Source organism: Colobus angolensis, unplaced genomic scaffold (assembly GCF_000951035.1).
Source record: "Colobus angolensis palliatus isolate OR3802 unplaced genomic scaffold, Cang.pa_1.0 Scaffold230, whole genome shotgun sequence".
Classification (NCBI taxonomy): domain Eukaryota; kingdom Metazoa; phylum Chordata; class Mammalia; order Primates; family Cercopithecidae; genus Colobus; species Colobus angolensis.
Window position 1 is genome coordinate 1,369,297 of NW_012115489.1, and position 17,117 is coordinate 1,386,413.

The 17,117-nt window shown below is 40.8% G+C and overlaps 1 protein-coding gene and 1 long non-coding RNA gene across 3 annotated transcripts in view; one reads left to right on the forward strand and one right to left on the reverse strand.

Moving 5' to 3' along the window:
* Window positions 1-10,728, reverse strand: part of CAPSL (calcyphosine-like) — a 40,975-nt gene extending 30,247 nt beyond the window's left edge. The window contains exon 1 of one of the 2 annotated variants that reach the window (XM_011944346.1): window positions 10,602-10,728. The gene's annotated coding sequence lies outside the window, so the exon portion shown is untranslated. The other variant, XM_011944345.1, reaches the window with a different exon arrangement.
* A 21-nt stretch (window positions 10,729-10,749) lies between these two features.
* LOC105513484 lies at window positions 10,750-11,921 on the forward strand. The gene is made up of 2 exons (XR_001002032.1): window positions 10,750-10,873; window positions 11,652-11,921. It is a non-coding gene; the product is annotated as an uncharacterized LOC105513484 (long non-coding RNA).
* Window positions 11,922-17,117: the final 5,196 nt, after the last annotated feature.

A 17,117-nucleotide genomic window follows, 5' to 3' on the forward strand; every position in this document is an offset into this window, starting at 1 on the left:
ACATGTACGCTAGAACTTAAAGTACAATAAAAAAGGAAAAAAAAAGATGCATGAGGATTTTTAAATCAAACTCAAAACTTCTGCACTGATTACCTAATGTAAATGATGAGTTAATGGGTGCAGCACACCAACATGGCACATGTATACATATGTAACAAACCTGCATGTTGTGCACATGTACGCTAGAACTTAAAGTACAATAAAAAAGGAAAAAAAAAGATGCATGAGGATTTTTAAATCAAACTCAAAACTTCTGCACTGATTACCTTTCATATTATTTACTATTTTCCCACAATTTATTTTTAAAATTTTTTCTAAAATGTATGAATATATGAAACATCTGGTTTTTGTTTGGATTGCCAACTTCCACATACCACGTAAAGTATGACGGCATTTCAGCTATACTTAAGTGACATAGCATACTGTGGAAATAAGATGTCACTGAAGTCTGGCATCTTACCAGTTTTTCTGTGCATCAAAATACGTTTTCTCAAAATGCTTAAAATGCATGTTGCAGCCACTCTCAATAGGCAGGTTTTTGTAGCGCCCATTTATGCTAAACCACAGTCTTTACTTCTTTCTATTGATCTTTGAGATGTGAATTCAGTCCTTATTTTAATGTTTGTGATATGGTACATTTTAAAAATAATATTTTATAAATATCATTGTGATAAAGTGTTTACTTCATACATATTCATATTTCATTTTATTCACTGAACCAGGGTTGGGGGTAGGGCTAAGTAAGAAAAAGGCATAATGTTTAAAGAGGCACACAGTCTCAGAATCATGCAAATGTCAACCATACATTTGCCCAAGCCTGAGAATGAGTGTCTCCTTAAATAGTGCACCCTAAACACCTAACTTGCCTCACTCTAGTCTTGGTTCTGCATTAACACATATTTATCAAACACCTATTATGTGCCATACAAGAGGAATGGATGAGACAGCCAAGGTTCCAGCCCTTGGAAGTTTACATTCCTAGAAGTAGTTTTAACTTGATTAAATTTGAATTACAGCTAGTTTTTTAGACACTGCCACCTGGCTGAGACAAAGTCATTCTATTCCCCTTTTCTCTGCTGTATTCCACTTTCTACTGGATAGGCATAGGACCCAGTTCTGGCCAAAGGGACCCAAAGGAAAGTGCTGAGAGCTCTGGAATATCTCGCTCATCTTTTTTGCCTTCCTCGTGCCTTGAATGAGGATGTAATGTCTGGAACTGCGGCAGCCTCTACGCAATCATGAGGGAAGGGCCAAGAGAATCATATCCATACCAATTTAGAGCCCTGACATCATTGAGCTGCTGAACCAATGTTGACAACTTCTTGACTTCACACTCCTGTCTTGTAAGAAACATAATCTCTTTGCATTATCTGTTTAATCAGCTGTCAGTCAGGTCTTCAGTCACTTGCAGTCAAATTATTCCTAACTGATATGGATGGCAAAAAGCTTATTCCTGCTATGTTTGGACTACCTGTAAATAGTGACCTTTAGCTGGGTAAAATAACTAGCAATCCAGTATGAGAAGAGATTCACCCCTGAGAATCATGAGGAGAGAGAAAGTCACTCCATTATAACCACTTCTCTCAGCAGAATTTTGTCAAGTAGCAGCCTCTCCAGCACTTTTGACTACGAAAGAGAACAAAATAAACAGCTTGGCATAATATTCAAGAACCCATGTAACTGACACAATGTGGTAAAAAAAAAAAAAACAGGTTTAATAAAATACAGAGGCCCCAAGGTTACAGGGTCCTTGTCATAGTAAGCACCCACTGGGAATGTCAGGGGCATGCACTCTCCTAATAGCTCTCTCCTTGCTGTCTTCTCCATGTTGCTTTTCCCTTTGCTGTGCCTTGTCTCTGGGGTTTTTACCAAGAAATAGCTTACAGTCTATTCTGAGTTAAGTAAACCTGCTCAATGCAACATCTTAAAGAAACAGAGTAAGAAGCTACCTAAACTATGCGAAGGTAAGCAAAGATTTAGCTGAATTGCAAAATAGAGAAATAAATAAACAAATAAATAAAACCAAGACAAAAGAAAAATAAAACTTCTGTTGGTTTCAATGGTTATGCTCTTAAGATCAACCAGGTAACTTTCAAATATTCCATTTTTGCTATTAAGTCGTGACCTCAGAAAGTTATTTCAAACCCACTGCAAGGACAAAGCCCAACTGGTACATCTTCTATCACCCTTTTAGATGCAGGTAAAGCCACAGCTCTGGTGGACATTTGCCCTTTTGCAGCCATTAGTCACCAAAATCACTTAGTAACGATCTTGCAGTCCCTTAGAATGAATGCTTCTTTTGGAGTCATTTGTCTATTTTAATGTTTATTTTATGACCACTTAGAAATCTAGTCAATTATTTGTATCCTAGTTGTTCTTAACTGATACTTCTAGAAAACCAAAAAGTGTTAAGGGATAAAAATCCAATGTCAGGTCAGGCGCGGTGGCTCACACCCATAATCCTAGCCCTTTGGGAGGCTGAGGCGGGTGGATCACCTGAGGTCCGGAGTTTGAGACCAGCCTGACCAACATGGAGAAACCCGTCTCTACTAAAAATACAAAATTATCAGGGCATGGTGGCGCATGCCGGTAATCCCATCTACTCCAGAGGCTGAGGCAGGAGAATGGCTTGAATCCGGGAGGCAGAGATTGCTGTGAGCTGAGATTGCAACATTGCACTCCAGCCTGGGAAACAAGAGTGAAACTCTGTCTCAAAAAGAAAAAAAAAAAAAAAAATAAGAAATCCAATGTCATAGTGCCAACATCAGCGTAGATCAGTATATCAGTTATGAATTGTGTCCGGCGACTCATAATAGAAGCAGGTCTTTTCTCTGAAAATGATAGAGATTTACTTTACTTTCATGTAAAAGAAGTCTGGAAGTGCTTCAAGCCATCATCAATGTTTCCAGACTCTCCTATCTTTCTACCCTAGCATAGTTTTTATACTCAAAGTTGCCTAAAGGTATATAATATTCATACACAATAGCCATAGCAGCTCCAGGTATTACCTCCACACTCCAAGCAAAAGAAAAGAAAAAGGGCAAAAGGCAAGAAGGATGCTCTTCCCAGTGAAATCAGCCCTTTCTGAACTGGTTCCCAGAAGATTCGCCCAGTTCCTTTTATGTAAATCTCATCAGTCACTCCAAAGGAGTCTGGGAAACCTGATTTTTGACTAGATACTTTGCCACCCACAAGGTTCTGTTTATAAAAAAGAAGACAGTGGCTATCGAGTAGGCAACTTACAGTTTCTGCCTCAGTTGCCAGAAGAAATATTGTTATTCCAAAAAGTAAGAGTGCGAGCATGTCTAGATCAGCTTATTTCACAAAACCGTGTGGAGCATGAAGCTTTCTAAACATATGGAGCAACCAGGTCACTCTGATGCAGAAGACTAAGGAAAGCCCTAAGGGCAGACGTCAACACATTGATGATTTCTCCCCTTTCACCTCCGTTCACCCAAAGCAAATAAGGCTCACTTTTCCATGGGCAGTTAGGAAGGACACCCTCAATGCAGGCAAACATAACCTAAAATAATCCAGGCCTGTTACATCAGACCACACCCCATGGGCCAAATTTGGCCCTCCACCTGGTTTTGTAAATAACATTTTTTTGGAAAATAGCCACATGTGTGTGTTTATATATGGTTTGTGGCGGCTTTCACATTACAACTCAAAAGTTGAATAGCTGCATCATAGACCTTCTGGCCCATGAAGCCTAAATTTCCTACTCTCTGGCCTTATATAGAAATACTTGGCTGACCTCCAGGACTATGCAAAAGATAAGAACAATAGTAATAGGAAACATTTTCTGCATACTTACTCTGTCCCATGTTCTCTGCTAAAAGGGTGGCCTGTGTCTTGCAAGTTTTTTACAGTTTGTTTAGAAGAGAAAATTCGTCTGGTATAAAGTAAGTCTTGATAACAATTCGTATAGGTTACAGACATAGCTATATCCACTTTTCACAAAATAAGGAAATTGAGCTACAGAGAGATTTGGAGGTTGTCTCAGTTCATACATCAGTAGCAAAACCAAGATTCTGAGCAGGACCTTTTGCATCTGCCAGTCCCCCAGCAGCCTTTTGTAAATTATCTGTGGATAATTTATTTCACAAAACCATGTGGAGCATGAAGCTTTCTAAACATGGAGCAACCGGGTCACTCTGGTGCAGAAAACTAAGGAAAGCCCTAAGGGCAGATGTCAACACATTGATGACTTCTCCCTTTTCACCTCCATTCACCCAAAGCAAATAAGACTCACTTTTCCATGGGCAGTTAGGAAGGATGCTGTCAGTGCAGGCAAACATAATCTAAAATAATATGGGCCCGGGACATCAGACCACACCCCATGGGCCAAATTTGGCGCCTGACCTGGTTTATCTCAGAAAATGTTCATTTTTTTAAATAGGAAACCCCTATAGTCACCACAGGACACTCATTTTTTTAAATGATACTTTAAGTTCTAAGGTACATATGCACAATGTGCAGGTTTGTTGCATATGTACGCATGTGCCATATTGGTGTGCTGCACCAGTTAACTTGTCATTTACATTAGGTATATCTCTTAATGCTATCCCTACCCCCTACCCCCACCCCATAACAGGCCCTGGTGTGTGATGTTCCCCACCCTGTGTCCAAGTGTTCTCATTGTTTAATTCCCACCTATGAGTGAGAACATGCAGTGTTTGGTTTTCTGTCCTTGCGATAGTTTGCTGAGAACAATGGTTTCCATCTGCATCCATATCCCTACAAAGGACATGAGCTCATCCTTTTTATGGCTGCATAGTATTCCATGGCGTATATGTGCCACATTTTCTTAATCCAGTCCATCACTGATGGACATTTGGGTTGGTTCCAAGTCTTTGCTATTGTGAATAGTGCCACAGTAATCTATGATTTATAATCATAAATATAAATCTTTGTAGCAGCATGTGTCTTTATAGCAGCATGATTTATAATCCTTTGCATATATACCCAGTAATGGGATGGCTAGGTCAAATGGTATTTCTAGTTTTAGATCCTTGAGGAATCGCCACACCATCCTCCACAATGGCTGAACTAGTTTACAGTCTCACCAACAGTGTAAAAGTGTTCCTATTTCTCCACATCCTCTCCAGCACCTGTTGTTTCCTGACTTTTTAATGATCGCCATTCTAACTGGTGTGAGTTGGTATTTCATTGTGGTTTTGATTTGCATTTCTCACAGGGCACTCATTTATAAAACTGGGTCAGGCTTATTAGCAATATTGAGTCCAAAGTACACTAAGTAAGAAGGACTGATGTTGTTTGTTACTGAAGAGTGTTTGCCTGCTCCTCCCTAGGCGTGAAGAACTCCTGTCTAGGCTACAGGGGTAACTGCAGAGGGGACACACACTAAGCAGAGCTTCCAAAGAAAGTAAGAAGAGCTGTCATCCACCTCTCAACCAAAGACTGTCCTGCTGTCTCAAACTATACTTTTTAGTTTGGGAAATTTTAATTCTATTTGACTTCAGTTTACAAGAAAATATACAAGAATTTTAAAATTATTCTCAGACTGCAGGAAAAGCAAGATGTTGAGTGGCAATGGAATTATGGCTAAAAATGTGGGAGACAATCTGCTCCAAAGAATATCATGCATTGAACAAATGTTCATGGGCATCAGGAACCCTGTGAGAAGCCAATATGTGGCCATTTCTACATTTCAGTGTCTTGTAATGCCATCTTCTCCCAAATATCAATCTGTTGACTTCTGAAATACAGAAAACTGCTCTTTTGAACCTTGATATGTTTTCTTTATACAAAGCTGTCTGATATCAGAATAAAGAGCAACATTTTATGAGGAAAATTCTTATTTCATTCTCCAAGAGATTAAAGCAACAGTTGAAGCCAAAAGTGTTATTCCACTCCCACTCCTTGCTCTTGAGCACCTCACCACCACCTCCACAAGTTACGAGCAGAGGTTGGCCTTCTTGGCACCAAGCGCACCTTCCATCCAGAGACACCCAGATTTTCCTCTATTCCTTATTCAATTATAAGCCTCCTCATCTTGATCAACCTCTGAACAGCAGTCGTCACTGATGAGATGAATATTGTTTGCCCGTGTGCTTCTCCTGATCCATTTCCCACCCACATCTGTGCTGCAAGAGGTTGACCTCCATAAACTGTGTTAACCACACTTCCCTGCTCACTGGCTTCCAACCGTGTTCCACCATTTGGAGGCATCAGCAGAAGATCAGAGGAGAGGAGGAGATAGAGGTTGGAGTATTTATTTCCCCAGCTTCCACTCTGCCAAGCCACAGTTTTTCAGTGACCATATCCTTCACCAAAGGCAGTCCTCCCTACAGAAATGCTTTGATTGAGATATGACAAGCACTCCTCCTTTTGCCCCTTTAGGGCTATGGATAACACCTTTCTTGCCCCTTCTGACTGTGGCAATGCTAGGTGTCTCATTATGCTTTCTCTATACTGCTTAGCCCTACCCACACTTCTGTGAATTTTCCTTCATTAAACTCTTTTCTGTTACTACTTTTGAATGTGCCATGAATTTCCTGCCAAGACACTGATTGGTACAATGTCTTTATCCTGGATGGTATCTGATTTTGCCTAAGGAACCCTACCCCTCTTGCAGTCTTCTCAGATGAAAGCACTTCTTACGCCAAATTCTAAGTATTAAGGAACCTCACAGATTTTAAGATGCAGCCTGTCACCTCCACGTCATGACCTATACCCACATCCTTCTTTGAAGCACAGCCTAGCTGGACAGACTTCCTATATTCCTCTTCTGTTCTGTCAGTTTATAAATCACTGAGACTCTGAATGTTGCCTCAGAGATGTCCTCTCCATTTCAAATGGTGTCATCAATCTGTGAAAACCCAGAGCTCATCTAGGCAATCCATCCAACAGGTAGCTATGAAGTTCCTGGAGCTCCTTGTTTTCTACCAACTTAACTCTACCTGTTTGTTGTCTCAGCATTCTCTCCCAACGAAGTCTGGTCTCCTCTGAAAGTCCAAATTCTTTTTTTTTTGAGACAGGATCTCACTCTGTAGCCCAGGCTGGAGCACAGTGGTGCCATCGTAGCTCACTGCAGCCTCAATCTCCTGGGCACAAGTGATCCTCCCACCAAAGCCTCCCAAGTAGCTAGGACTACAGGTGCGCACCACAATACCCAACTAATTTTTTCTTCTTTTTAGTAGAGACAGGATCTTGCTATGTTGCCCAGGCTGGTCTTGAATTCCTAAGCTCAAGCAATCCTCCCAACTTGGCCTTCCAAAATGCTGAGATTACAGATGTGAGCCACTGTGCTCAGACTGAAAGTTTAAAATTCAAGATCGACTTTCTCTGCACTGTTCAGTTCCATTATTCCAACTTGCTATGGGACCTCCAGTCTTTTGGCCCTACATTTTCACCCCAGACATTACCTACCTCATTCTCCCTTCTGGATTCACTTCCTTTCTTATCCGTTTTATACACTCTGATCATCCGGTACCAGTGCCTTCCTTCTTGACTCTCATTTGTCAATCTCCCACCCTCTCAAAATAATAGCTAACTTGTTCAATTTGCCCATGCTCCATGTACTTAAAGGCAGACTGATGTGTAGCTGAATAAACCCACATGCCAGCAGGGACAGGTGTCACTGCATTTATTCCTTAACCACAGCTAGGCCTTCTGCAACACACAACTCTACTTTTATGTGATGTTGGTCAGGTTCTTATTCCAGTCTCCTCAGAGGCTAATCCAAATCTTTGCCACTCCAGACCTTGCCTTGAAAGACCCAGAAAAAAATGGAGCCACAAGTTATGAACAAATTCACATTACCCTCCTCCAAATCTATAAAAATATAGAGCTATTAGGGCATCCTGACTTCATCCTCCCTCCCTCAAGAGAGTTCTGAACTTCCTCCCATCTAAGGATGCCCTCTCTACCTGCAACACAGAGGCCTAACCCTCTAAGACTCTCAGCCATCAGTTATGCCCTTTTCCTCCTCTCCACCAGCTCCTTCCTTTAGTTCATGAATCCACTGTGGTCCCTCAGTCCTGGACTCCCTCTAGCTGTCACCCCTCAAAGTCAAACTATTTGAAAGAATGTCCAAATTTTCCACTTTCTCATGCCCCATTCATACTTCAGTCCATTTCAGTATGGTCTTCACTCTGTCATTCCAACAAATATACTCTCCAATAAGTCATTGCTAAACTGTTTGCCAACTTCAACAGTCATTAGCCCTTAGTTCACATCTCCCAAGAGTTGACTATTGATCATTCTTCCTTTTTAACACCCTTTCTCTCAATGGCTATAAATCTAATTTCTTGTCTCTCCTCCTCCCTCTTGGATCTGTCCTGTTTTTGTTTCTTCCTTGTCTTCGCCTGCTTCTTTTTTTTTTTTTTTTTTTTTTTTTTGAGATGGAGTCTCGCTCTGTCGCCCAGGCTGGAGTGCAGTGGCCGGATCTCAGCTCACTGCAAGCTCCGTCTCCCGGGTTCACGCCATTCTCCTGCCTCAGCCTCCCGAGTAGCTGGGACTACAGGCACCCGCCATCTCGCCAGGCTAGTTTTTTGTATTTTAGTAGAGACGGGGTTTCACTGTGTTAGCCAAGATGGTCTCGATCTCCTGACCTCGTGATCCGCCCGTCTCGGCCTCCCAAAGTGCTGGGATTACAGGCTTGAGCCACCGCGCCCGGCCCTTCACCTGCTTCTTAAGTGCTGTTTCTCAGGCTTCAGTTATCTATTCTCTTCTCTCTATTCCACTATCCTATGGCAATCTCAGTCACATCCCCTGATACAATGATGACTATCAAACCTTTATTGCAATGTAGGCACTCTCTGGAGCCAGATTTCTCACAAAACATGTGCACTTGGATGACCTACAGACACTTTCAGTTTAATGTTCCAGAGCCAAATTCATTACCTATCTTCCTTACTCCTTGCTTCAGGAAACAGCAATACCATTTACCAGATCACTAACTGACTATCATCCTAGACTCTTCCTCTCCCTTTACATCCAATTGGCAGCTAAGTCCTATAGAGTTTCACTACCTTGACACATCCTGCATTTCCATTCCCTCATCTCCATTGCCACGGATACTGACTCAGCCCAGGATATGGTAACCTTTTATTTCCACCATTGCAAATGTCTCCTAGCTGGTTTCCTGCCCCTAGCTTTGCCCTCTCTACTTTGTCTTTCAGAAGACTGAGCAATCTTTAGAAAATGACAGCATGAACTTCACGATCTAGTTTAAGACCTTTTGATGGTTCCCCATTGTATACAGGTAAAATGAAAGTTCTTAGCATTGAATTCATGCATTGGTCCTTCCTATGTCTCTAGCCATTTCTAGTAATTCTCCATCCATTCAAAATCTATCCTGCATCTCTACTCACTCACTTTCCCCAAACACACCATAGCATTCCCTATCTCTGTGCCTTTCTTCGTACATGTTGTCACACTTTCAGGTACACCTTCTTTTTCCTTTTGGCCCAGAGAAGTCCCACCCATCCTTCCATAATCATGTGGTGAAGTCCAAATAGCATTCACATTGCATGACAATGTAATTTGTTTTCAGAATTACTTGCCTTGCTAGACAGACTATGAGGTCCTTACGAGCAAGGGCTGTATCCTTTGTGTTTCCTATCATCATATCATCAGGGCTTAGCAGGATGCTATTATATTGCTATCAGAATTTATCATTGCCATTACTATTGGGTAATTGCTATCAGAATATAAATACAAATGTATGCCTGAAATTCAAATCTCAATATTTAAAACTTTCAATAACAAAATAGATTTTTGTGGTTGTAGGGTTTGAGGAAAAAAATAAATCAAAAAAAAAAAAAAGGAAAGAATTTCATCTACTTAATATGGCTTAAATACTCCCCAGACTGAAGGCAATAGAGATGGCTGCCTGGGTCATTGGTGTTGTCCTTTACTGAGAAGGTAAAGAAGGACCCACTCAAGTCTCTGATGAATCAAATCAAATATTTGATATAATTTTGAACAAACCATGTAAGTACAATTTAATAAGCATTCTAATTTTTATTCTGATTCTCAGATATCAGTGTATAGCAAAAATAGCATAAGTTTAAGTATCAGACAAAGCAAGGTCTGAATGAAAGCGGAAATGTTTTATTGTTCTGTGTCTTGGAAATGCTGAACCTCCCTGAAACTCAATTTTATCAGTGGTCATCAGGATCGTTAGAGCAATTCACCCAAACCCTTCACGCTCAAATACCTAGTACTTAATGACTGCTCAATAATGTTTACTTCCTTCCCCTTTACTGAATGCAATTGATTTTTGTACATGTTTATCCAAGCATTTTTTCGCAAAGATTACAAAAATCTTTCCCAGTACCAAGCTCTTTCCTCTTTTCACTGGCAGCTTAGTGATGGCTTCTCTAGTCCAAGAACTCTCAAAGACTTTTAGGTTTTCTTTTTAGAGAGTAACATCTACTGTCTTCTTTAATTGGCTAAGACACACCAAGAAAACAAACAAACATCAAATCATAGAATAGATAAAAAAAAATTGATTTACCTTAAATGCTAACCTTTTGCAACCAGTTGCTTCGAACTGAAACTATGGACGCTCTCTCCTGCATCTAGGGAAACTGGTTCCTCCCAAGCCACCTTAGCCTCCTCCCTCTTACCTGTCTTCCTCAGAGGCCCAGGTCCACTCTCTTAGTATTAATTGGATGGCCTGGGATCACTGCTGCAGACTCACAGCCTGATTGGCTCAGCTCACTGCCAATCTCTACTCTGGTTCTGCCTTTTCTCAAGTTTACACTCCTGTTGCCTAGGAAATCTCAGTGACTGTGAAAGCTCAAGCCATTTGCACTGGGAGAGAAGCAAGCAGGAAGTTTTGCTGGCAATGGTTTGGTTTCTAGAACAGCATCAAAACTTGTCTCCCATGTTTTGTAAGGTAGTATTCAGCACATGGTCTTCTTTCTTTTAGGTAGCACCTCCCTGTCCTTCTGTTGTCCCCAGAAACCTTACTGCTAGGATGCCTCATTACTAGGTGAAACTTAAAACCACAACTCTTGGGAGCAGGCAGGAGTAATTATAGGTGATTCAAGGTTCTCCCTCCTTCTCTGCATTTGCAGAGGATGACATTTCTGCTGTTTTCATCCTTGGTTTCTTCTCTTCTTTTCTCTTTTTGTCTCTTTTTACTTGTGTTTTTCACATGTTCCCTAGCAGTTACTTTGCCAGATAAGAAGAAATCGTGTGGCTTAGAGGAAAATATCTACATTGTGCTCTCTTTCATTGTGTGTCTATGACATCCACCCTACCCTGGCCATTCCCACTCCTGCACGCCCTGCTCTCAGGAGCAGGCAGGTCTATGATTCAGACCTTACACCTCTCTCTTTCTCTCTCTCTCTCTCTGTCTGTAGGTCACACACACACACACACACACACACACACATCTCTGTATATAACATAATCCTGGCTGTGTGCAGCATCCTTGCAGTATGAGAACTCACAGAACTGAGTAGATGCCAGGCACCCAGCTCTACAGACTGCCAGGCAAGTTCTTTCACAGATTTGACAAGGGTCTGGGTCTTTTCCTGTATCTGCACGGAGTATGCATAGTAGCTATTTCATCCTTTTAGCTGAATTGTCTGAAGAATTGTCCCAGAATTAAGCAATTAGAACTATGGTTCTTCCAGGGCGACCTCAGATAGCTAATGTTTTCTTTTCAGTGGTTTAACCCACAAGATATCATGCATTTTAAACTTTTAAGAAGGAACTTAATTCCATCTGTGAATGCAAAAGCAAATATGAGGGTACAAATATTTAAATATGAAGTTTTTCTTGAAAGCCACCTACCAGGAGCAAGTTTGGTGTGATAGTTTAAGAAAACATAAAAAAGAAACAGAAAAATGGGGATGACAGACAGTATGATGGAGCCCCACCGTGCAAGCTCTCAATAGTCTGCCTCCAGGCTGTCAAATAAAGTAAAAAGAACAAAATCTCTGGAGTACTTAAGTAACGCTTTTGCTTGTTTCTACTCCTAGCAACTGGTGTAATTCCAAGGGTTTTACCATGTGTAGAGATAGTATCTACCAGATCCAGTTCAAAAAACTAGATCTGGGTTTGTGGTATTGGGTTTCTGACATGATTGATTATATTTTAAGGCATAAGTATTCTTTCCAGTGGTAAAGAAGACAGCGATAGTCTATGGTGCAATGTGGTAAAAAGATTTGTAAAATATTACTACTGGATTCCTAATCAAATATTCATAAAAGGCAAATCTCTGGGTAATTGTGATACCTTAAAATATTTTAGTCAAACTAATAAATGTAATGAGGATGACTGCTCCTAACTGTGGTAGACAAAGTAAAGAAAAAGGATGAACTCAGGGCTTGAAATTCCAAGTTCAAGTTCCACATAAATGATCTGAAACCTTCTATGTCTTCCCAGAGGAATGTATTTATCTCCCATTGTCATCAGCCTGAGATTTCAGAAAATCTGATCTAGAGTCTCATCCTGAGAGTGGCAGAATTACAGTGCAAATTGAATTCCCAACCAGGCAAAGTATCTTCTGCTAAACTGAGGGAATTGATTGGGAAGGAATGAGATTCTGAAAATTGGAATGAAACATGTAGGGTAGATCCTGATGAAGCTGAGGATACTTAACCTCTAAATTCTCCTGCATCTTCTTTGTCAGTAGGAGCAGCTCTGCTATTCATGTCTGAGAAGGTTCATCCTGATTTTTCAAAGGAAAATGTACTAGCACCTCTGAGGTATTTTAATTGGAAGACACTGCTGATTATCCTCAGAATCTACTTCCACCAAACCTCTTGACTTGTAGAACTCTATCTAGACTCTAGTCCCAACAGGCTGGAAAGAGAAATTAAAATTGTGAACCAGTGGGAGACATACTACATACCAAAAATAGTGCATATTTTTTCAATTTATACAGACAAAAATCTGGTGAATACATGTGAGAATGTAAGTTAATAGAGTGAAATAATGGTTGAAGGGACATAAAGTTCATTCGAGATGAATTTATTGATACAGGCCCACAAAGCACAAATTCTCAATGTAGAGTTGCAGCTCGATGGGTTATATACAACCCTGTTTGTTTGGTTGAGTTAAAAATGAAACAAAGGGTGGCCTGCACTAAATGAAGTTGAAATACCAGAATTGCCTTAGGACACTGAAGAGGAAGGTATGTAAAGGTGTAGGGATATTGAAATGTTGGACTGGATTTATCATGCAAGACCTGATTACCAAGGGAAATTGGGTTGCTACTACATACTGATGTAAAGAGTAAATCTGAAAAGGAACAAAATCATGTCCTTTGCAGGGACATGGATGGAGCTGGAAGCCATCCTCAGCAAACTAATGCAGGAACAGAAAACCAAATACTGCATGTTGTCTTATAAATAGGAGCTAAATAATGAGACCACATGAACACACGGAGGGGAACAACACACACTGGGGCCTGTCAGAGGATGTGGGGAGAGGAGGGAGGGGATCAGGAAGAATAACTAATAGATGCTGGGCTCAATATCTAGGTGATGGGAGGATCTGTGCAGCAAACCACCATGGCACACATTTACCTGTCTAATAAACCTGCACATATACCCCCGAACGTAAAATAAAAGTTGGAAAAAAAAAAAGAAGCAAATACTATGTTTTCATTTTCTTTGTAGCACTTGTCACAACTGCAATCATTTCTTTGGTTTACTGTTATAGGTCATTAAAAAGAAGAGTAAGCCTGGGATATAGGAACTCTGTTAGCACATCATTAAGTATGCCCATGCCTTTTTATTAAAGTCAACAAAAAATCTACAATAACCCAATTCAGAAAGGAAAACTAATAACCTCAACTCTTCAAAAATGAATATTTGGAACCCCTTCCCAGTCAGGAAAAAATCAATTGCAGTACTTGCTGAGAGCAAAGGGCATATGATATACAAATGCTAGCTATCACCGTATGATCAGTTGCAAAAGGATTGTAAATGTTATGAGTATTTACCTTTTATTTTGTTATGAATTTGTGAGTGTGTAGAATACTATTGTATTCTTCTCACTCTATCACCTTAAAATCTAATATATTACTTCACAGTATTTATGTTACAGAATATCGGGGACAAGAGTGAACATCCCCCAAGGACCTCCACTCTGGGGAGGAGTTAGTATATTCCCAGTATGCTCTAGAAGAGTTGTATTAAACTGTGTTTTTTAAATGTCAACTTGACATATGCCGTTGTACCTAGTTATTAAATCAAAATCTAATCTGTGTGTTGCTCTGATGTTATTTTTTAGATGTGATTAATATCTGCAATCAGTTTATTTGAAGATATTGTGCCTCAAGACTGGAATATCAGGAACATTCTGTCACTGCCCTCTAAACACTCATGTCCTTATCACATACAAATACATCCATTCCAACCCTCTAATTCCAAAGTCTTAACTGGTTTCGGTATCAACTCAGTGGTCCAAAATCCAGAGTCTCATCTGTGAACCTGTAAAATCAAAATAAGGTGACACCTTCTAAGATACAATGGTGATACAGGCGTAAGACAGACAGTCCCATTCCAAAAGTGTGAAAGAGCACCCTTCCACGCTCCGTCTCCCAACGAAAGTAACAGGCTCCAAGTAAGATAAAAACTCAGCAAGGCAGGTAGACATTACATTTTAGAGCTAGAGAATAATCTCTTTTGACTCCATGTGCCACCTCCTGGACACACTGGGCTAGGATTGGGCCCTCAAGGCCTCAGGCAATTCCACCTCTATGATTTTGCCAGGTGCAGCTCACATGATAGGGGTTTGTGGAGGTATGGGGGAAAGCCAGGAGAAAAAAGTCTAGTAAACAAGAAGTGGAATAGTGAACACGTGAAGACAAGCTTCACTAGTTCTTCCATTTCACTTTGGGTAAGCCCCAGCCCAGACACCTATATTCCAACTGCCCAAATCCCTGATCTGTGGCAGTCTTCCACCAAAGATTTCTTCTGTGACTCGTGGTCTCCATGTCAGTGTGATGAGCTTCTTCTCTGTGCTCAGACCTTAGGCATTTCTTATTCTAAGATACATGTTGCATTCTAATCAGAGATTTTATGGAAGTACTGTGTCCAAAAGAAATAACTGCATTGGTGGAAAATATGGCACAGAGCTGTGAATGTGAGTTGAAGAATTATTGATGGACAACCAATCAGAGCTATTTCTGGGATCCTTCACTTTGGAATTTTATGTTACTGTAGGAGATAGAAATATAGGAGCTAAAGGGTGAGACCAAGAAACTTCCATTGGAGGGAGAAATATGTAGTCAATACTTACAGCCAAAATTCTTGAGATTGAAATATATTAGGTTGGTGGAAAAGTAATTACAGTTTTGCCATTACTTTCAATATTTGTCAGGATATTTCTTATTTGGGGCCTGAATTTTGTGCAAAGTCGAATTAAGACATTCAGGAAAATTGTGGGACTGTTCTTGAATGGGCAACATCCTAGTCTCTCTTGCAACTGGATTCCACGGGATTCCATGGGATTCCAGTTGCAAGAGAGACTAGGATGTCGTCCATTCTAGAACAATCTTGGGATACTAAGGAAAGAAAAGTTTGATTCTCAGGAGAGGTACAAGTTCCATCACACTAATGTGTCGACCTTACATAATGACATTTAGAAAACATGATTAGGTATAGAGTTTATTCAAGTGCAAAGCTTGAGGATGACTAACCAGAAAACACTGACTCCAAACAAATGGGGTCAGTGTTCTGAAATGGAGAAGTTAAGATTTCACTTAAAAGGTAAGAACAGAGAAGTTTTAGCAGTATTACAACATTTGCCATACAAAATCAGTGCACACATTACAGCGATTTGATCGGTTACAGATTGCTGCATCCCCAGGAAGACTACTTTGTTACTCCTTAAAAAGGGCTAGGATCTGAGGGAGTCTTGTCTCTGGCACCTCTTGGTCTTTCTAATTATCTACCAGAGAAGAATAAGGAAGGAGGTTAATCTATAATCAGAGAAGCATAAATTGCAGCTGCATGCTACTTGACTGCATGTTATGTAACTCACATTCCTCTCAAGCCTCAGAGTAAGTTAAAATTCCAACAGCTCTAAGTCTGAATCATTTAATTCTACATATGTCTTCTCCTAAACCATGCTTCATTATGGGCGTTTTCTTGAATCTGAGAGTCTTGGCAGCAGAGAAAGCCAGATCAGGAAAGAAGGTATGGCAATGGCCAAAAATTAGAAGCAAGTATTATTTGGGAGCTGAAGTCCCATAGCGACTGGATTCGAAGCGGAGGCTGTGGTGCTAGAGAAATAGTATGTATCTGTGGGAGTGACTATTTTTAACATCCACACTTGTGTGGTCTGAAGTAATAAGGAATACATAAAGTGAAAATCTCCTACCTCTCAGACTGCCTGCTCTTACTCACATTTTATGCATGCAAGAAGCAGAGACAAGGGGTGACCACATATGCATCCATTCATGGTGGGTCTTGATGAGCCAGAATGTATTCTAGAACAAAGCCCGGGATTTTAGCACCTCACAAACCACATCAACTCCCTCTTGAAGTCTGAGGCAGGGAAACAATGTAATTGAAGAGATTCACTTTTAATTTCTCCTGAAGATCAGGAAAAACAAACATGCAAAAAAGGATTAACATGGAGTCACAGTTTTCTATAACTGTTTTTGTTGTTGTTGTTTTGAGATAGAGTGTCACTTTGTCACCTAGGCTGGAGTGCAGCGGCACCATCTCAGCTCACAGCATCCTCCACCTCCTGAGTTCAATCGATTCTCCTGCCTCAGCCTCCCGAATGGCTGGGACTACAGGCATGCACCACCAGGTCTGGTTAATTTTTGTATTTTTAGTAGAGACAGGGCTTCGCCATATTGGTCAGTCTGGTCTCCAACTTCTGACAGGTGATGCAGTCACCTCGGCCTCCCAAAGTGCTGGAATTACAGGCGTGAGCCACCGCGCCTGACTCGGAGTAAGGAATCAGGAGTCAACACTGTTTGGAGGAACGGAGGCAGGATGGCGCACTTCCGGGTTTTTCATCATCAACTTTTCCCCTGTGCGTGAAAATGCAGCCAGCACCCAGGAAGGTGCAGACCAACCGAGCATGTGCCAGGTGATGTCAATCCGAAGAGACCAAGATTTACCTGGTGCGCCCGGAGCCTCCCTCCTTGCTAACACAGCAGTCTG